Genomic DNA, 6,147 nt, shown 5'->3' with positions numbered 1-6,147 from the left:
ATTTGTTCTTCACTTGGAAGACTAATATTAGCAGAAGCATATACAGCAGTAATCCACTGGGTTCTCTCCAGATCCTCCATGTAGTATCTCTAACCATCACCTCTATGCCAGTAGTTGTCCTTGGGATGAGGTCAGATCCAACTCAGAAGTAGCACCCTGGCCAGGTATGGTAGCATACGTCTGTATCCCAGCACGAGTGAACACTAGGCAGGAAGGCTGCCATGAGTGCAGAGTCATTTCGGGCTACACAGTGATTTCAAGGCCAGCCAAGGCTATACTACAGGACCATGTCTCAAACAAAAATGGGGGGTCGGGGTGGGGTACAGCCAATCCCTGTTTTCTCAACACAGGAGAGTTGAGGCAGGAGAGTTGCCATGAGTTCCAGAACAACATGGACTGTAGAGTATCTCAACAACAGAAATAGCAAACCAACTATTTAGTCATTCCAGGGGACAGTGGATTGGCTTAGAGCTGCACTTGGCACCAGACTGCCAACCTGAGATTGAGGCACAGGACCCATAGGGTACAAGGAGAGAACCAGGTAACTTCCACAATTGATCCTCGGACTTCCCACAAATGTCTTTCTGTGTGTATTCACCCGGGTATCTCTTTCTTTTGCATATACATCAGTTCTGTTGGATTAGAACTCTACCTTGTGATCTTCTCTGACCTTCTTAAGGGCCTTATCTCTAAATGCCAGTCACTTGAGAGTTAAGATTTCAACCTCTGGGGCTGGAGAGATGGCTCAGTGGTTAAGAGCACTGACTGCTCTTCCGGAGGTCCTGAGTTCAAATCCCAGCAACCACATGATGGCTCACAACCATCTGTAATGAGTTCTGATGCCCTCTTCTGGTGTGTCTGAAGACACACAGAACTACAGTGTACTTATATATAATAAATAAATAAATCTTTAAAAAAAAAGATTTCAACCTATGAATGACGGTAGAGAGGGGCACAGTTCATGTCAGAACATATGGAAAACCAAACAATAGTTTCCTTAAAACCAATGTTTGGTAAATATCTCAACAAAAGCTCAGAAGAAACACAGAGTTCAGCATAAACATTACTAGAATAGGTAGAGAAAGAGGTTGGAGGGTCACAGGAACAGAAAGCATGCTGGGGAGGGTTGGGGATCTAGCTCAGTGGTAAAGCGCTTGCCTAGCAAGCACAAGGCCCTGGGTTCGGTCCCCAGCTCCGAAAAAAAAGAAAAAAGAAAAAAAAAAAAAAAGAAAGAAAGCATGCTGGGAATTCTAAGAACATTCTGGCAATTTTGCTTTGCTTAAACTAAAAAAGTTTAGTTTCTTTTTTCCCCATTGTTGTTTTTTGCTTTTGTGTTTGGTTGATTAGTTCAGTTTTTTGGTATTTTGAGACAGGATTTCTCTGTGTAGCCCTGGCTGTCCTGGAACTCGCTTTGTAGATCAGGCTGGCCTTGCATTAGAAGATCCATCTACCTCTGCCTCCCAAGAGCTGGTGTTGAAGACCTGTGCACCACTGCCCCACTAGTTTCATTTCTTTGAATTGTCTATATCTGTAGATATATAAGTAGGTGTATATACTTTTCTGTGTATAAGAAACTAATAAGCTTAATTTTAAAACATTAATGTTTTCAAGGAAATTACTTTATGTAGTTCACCTATAACATAATTTAAATATGTATATGTATATTTTATTTTTTTCATCATTTATGCATAGGTTTCCATTCTAAGACTTTGGGTTTTTTTTTTACATTCTCTATTATCACAGTCTGTCTCAGCTGTGTTTCTATAAATGAAAGTAATGTTTTATTACTGCTCATATATCATGCACAAAATAATTTTAAATCCGTCATTTATTCATTTTTGTGTGTATATATGCTTTATCACAGCATCCTAGCAACAGAAAGCTAATTTCTGCAGAAATTGTACCAGGCATGGGGTGTTGCTGTGATAAATTCTGTGACCTAAAGCAACTTGGAATGGAAGGGGTTTGTTTCAGCTTAGAGTTTGCAGTCCATCGTGAAGGGAAATCAGGGCAGGAATCTAGAGGCGGGAATCCTAGAGGAATGCAGCTTACTGACTTGCTCTCCATAGCTTGTTCAGCTTGCTTTCTTATACCACCCAGGATCATCTGCTAACATACACATAACATACACACACACACACACACACACACACACACACACACACACACACACACATCAGCAAAAGTGGCATAGGTGAAATACTGATACAGACATGGCCTTTTAGAAAAAGTTGTTAGAGGCTCCAGAGTTCCAAGATAATTAATACCCAAGTATATGATCAACTGTGCAATACTTCTCTACTTTTTGCCTGTTAATGAATCAGTAGTGGGGAGGTAATTGCAGGCCAAATTTAGGAATCATATTTGTGACGGTCAGATACGATCTACATTAACTGAGTCTAGAGTCTCAGTTATGGTTGTGCGATTGCTTGTGTCACTTGGGTTTGCCTGTGGACATGACTGTTGGGGATTGTCTTAATTAAGTTAGTAGATGTGGGAAGATTGAACCCACTGGGGGCTGCACTGTTCCCTAGTGGAGAAATAAATCAAGCTCAGTATAAGCAAGCAGGCTGGCATGACTCTCTGCTCTCTGCTCTTGACTGTAGATGTGTTGTGACCAGCTGCTTAAAGCCCCTGCCACTGTAACTTCCCCCACAATGATGAGCTATAATCTGGAATTTTAAAGGAAGCTAAACTCTTTCTTTCCTAAGTAGCTTGTTGCCAAGATATTTTAGCAACTGAAATTAAACTGAGAAGGCAGGCACTGAACTCTCAAATGGTGTCCCAGCTGTGTTGAAACTGCCATTACTGTCCTGTAGGAGAGCTTTCTCACTTACTCAATGGTTACCAGACTCATTCTCCTTTAACAGCCAGTCATTGCAGTGTGTCTTGAGTATATATATGAAAGTTTCCACCTGCCTAGGCGTGTATTTGTACTGCATGGGGGGGGGGTCTGATTACTAGGGGCAGAAATCAGGTAAATTACTAGCACTTTGGCTGCTTTGCTTAGATGGAAGTTAATTAGCCTAATGTCTAAGGGAAAAGTAAAGAGTCTGGTGATTTATGTGCTGAACAGTACAGAACAGAGGGTCACTTCTAGAAAGTTCTTGCTGAAGGTCCAGGTGCTGAAGAGTTCAGAGCTAAGAGCCAGACTCCGAAAAGGAGACCACTGCCAGAGAGTCCCGCTGGGGGTCACGCTGGAGAGTTTGGCCTTATGAGTGGAGTGCACAGTCAGTGGTGCCGAGGCAGTGGCACTGTGAAGGTCAGCATTGAGGTGATCCTGAAGGGTCAGCTGGTGAAGAACAGGCTCTGGAGGTCACTCTTTAGAGGTCAGTGCTGAGGGAACGGGCTCTTGAAAGTTCGGCACTGAGGGGACTGGGTCCTGATAAGTTGACTGGGGGTTGGGAGACTTCCTGCTAAAGAGGCTCCCAGAGGAGTTATTGCTAAGGAGTCCAGGGTGGACAAGTTTTCTCTGACAAGTGGAGTCATAGTTCACACAAGGACTCGGAAGCTACAGAGTTCAACAGTAAGCAAGAGGTAGCCAGACAATGGCTACACTTCCTGTGGTTTGTACACTCAGGTAGACTTTCTGCTTGCCTGTCCAAATGCTGATTTGCTTTAACTTCTAAGGGAAATGATGGCCCTTCTAGACATGTTTGCCTCCAAATGAATCCACAGCTCCCACAGAGGTCACCTGAAGGGTTCCTTAGGGATGTAAGAACGCAACCCACGATGGCCTTGACATTAACCAGTCTATTTGTGCCCACTGGTCACTGCCCACGGACAGCCAGCCTTCCCCCTTGTCAGCATAGTGCTGCTGGGTATTTGTGGACAGGTCTTATGCGTTCCGGTGGTGTGGAGTCTGGTGATGCCCTGCCACAGTAGGCTGGACATCAGTAGACATCTTCAGTTGGCTCTATGAAGATTTGGAATATAACTTTGGTGTGTGGAAAGGACCTAGACCACTCACCCAAAAACACATTGAAAGTCAGTGCCTGGTAAAGGAGAGTGAAGAGGTTCACTAGAGCTCCCGAGTCCAGACTTTTGATGGAACTGCTAAGCTGCGCTCTAGATAAGGAACCAGGTATTTATTCTCCATAGCATTCAGAGTCTTGTGGGTTTGGAGGTAAATATGGTCCATGCTTGGTTACCTGCAGGTCTGGGGTGTAACTCAGTGCTAGAGCCCTTGACTGTGAGCTGAAAAGTCCTGAATCAGTCCCTTGCATGTTCAAAACTACCACTAAAACAAAGTATGGCTAGTTAACATCACAAAGTCCCACTTAATAGGTGCATTTTTAGCACCAAGCCAGGCAGGAATTACCTTTTCAAATCTAATAGCAACAAATGATCTTGACCCCTGATCCTCCTGCCTCCCCTCCATAAGTGGTAGGGTCATAGGAAAGGACCCTGAAACCTCACTGGATTGGAAGTTGTAGTAGTGTTCACACTGTGGCATATGTGGAGACAGGAGTTCCGTGTGCTGGCACAGAGGACCTGTGTGCTGCTGTGTGGCCGTCTGGGATCCTAGTGTCTGCCAGTGCTGCAGTAGTTCAGTGCTGCCCGCAAGTTCTTGTTTATGTGTACATCATACATTGTTATTCCCATCGCACCCATGTCTTCATGTAACCCCCGTTAGACCCCTTCCTCCTGTAAGTCCTCTCCCATTGATTCCTGATTGGTTTGTTTTATGATTTCAGCCTGGAGTATCTGTGTGTCAACAGGTTTGGGATTACCCATTGCATTCTGGTGGGCTCACTGTTTTTGATACAAACTTAAGGCAGTGATTGCCCCTCCCCCAGACTCCGTCAATCACCAAGAGCTTATCAGGTAGAGTGAGTCCATTGAGCTTCTCCCTGATTTGTAATTAGGTTTTAACAGATCATGCAAGCCCAGCACAGCAGCCACAGCTCCCGTGAGATCTTGTCTGCAATGGCTATGTCACACCTAAAAATAGTATTTTATGCCAGGCATTGGTGGTACACACCTTTAATCTCAGTACTTGGGAAGCAGAGGCAGGTGGATCTCTAAGTTCGAGGCCAACTTGGTGTATAGAGTTCCAGGCCAGCCAGGGCTAGCTACACAGTAAGACCCTGTCTCAAAAAAACTAAAAATTGGAAAAAATTATATATATATATATATATATATATGTATATATTTCCTGCCTTCTTGTCCCTCTCTTCCAGCTGCTGCAGCATTCTTTCCACTCTTTCTCTCACAGTGTCCCCCAAGCTGCAAAGGGAGTAGCACAGATGTCCTGGTTAAGACTAAGACCACACTGTCATTTATTCTAAACATCCTGACAGCTGTAAGTCTGTGCTCTCTGCAAAGAGAAGTCTCTGTGATTAAGGATGATAGTGGTAGCAAGGAAGCAAGTTGAAGATAAGCTGGAGCTTCCTCACTACTAGCTTTCATAGCTCCTGAAGGGAGGCTACTTGAGAGATGAGGCCTCAATATCCTTACTTCGCTGTGAACCCCACCAACTACAGTGCTGATTTGCCAAGCAAGATGGGGCCACCAGGACAATGGCAGCACAGCTGTTCTGAAGGCAGACAGTCACTGTTGGGTTACATTGAGGCCTGCTCGACAGAAGAGAATACATGCTGATGCCATTAAACCCAGAAGAGAATACATGCTGATGCCATTAAACCCAGTCGAAAGCCCACAGCCAGCAAACAGACCCTAGTGAGTACTTTACCGCTGTGTTTAACTAAATTGACATGGCACCAGGCTTCAGTCTAAATATTTATGTTTGTGCCTTTAATTTCTAAGTCTGTCTTTGGAGGCTGGGGAGTTGGCTCAGTGATTAAGAGTACTTGCTGTTCTTCTCGAGGACCCAGGGTCACCAACCAGCAGCCATGTGGAACAGTTCACAACTGCCAGGAGGCTTCTGAGGACAGTGTACACACATGGCATAAGCACATACACACAAATACACATGAATTTAAGTGTCCTGGCACCCATGTAAAAAAACATGAAACCAGTCTTTGTGTCAAAATTGATTTCTTGTTACTCTTATTAATGCGTGAAGTTTGAGAAAGTGGGAACAACTTGGCCGTCTCATTACTCTGACCCCCTTGCTTGTGACACCAAATTTAGTTCCATCTGGAGATAATAAGAAGTGTCAGAGTTCTTTTGCACTAGATAGAT

This window comes from Rattus rattus, chromosome 15 (genome assembly GCF_011064425.1).
Source record: "Rattus rattus isolate New Zealand chromosome 15, Rrattus_CSIRO_v1, whole genome shotgun sequence".
In the NCBI taxonomy this organism is placed as follows: Eukaryota; Metazoa; Chordata; class Mammalia; order Rodentia; family Muridae; genus Rattus; species Rattus rattus.
Note: the sequence above shows the minus strand (reverse complement) of the source record.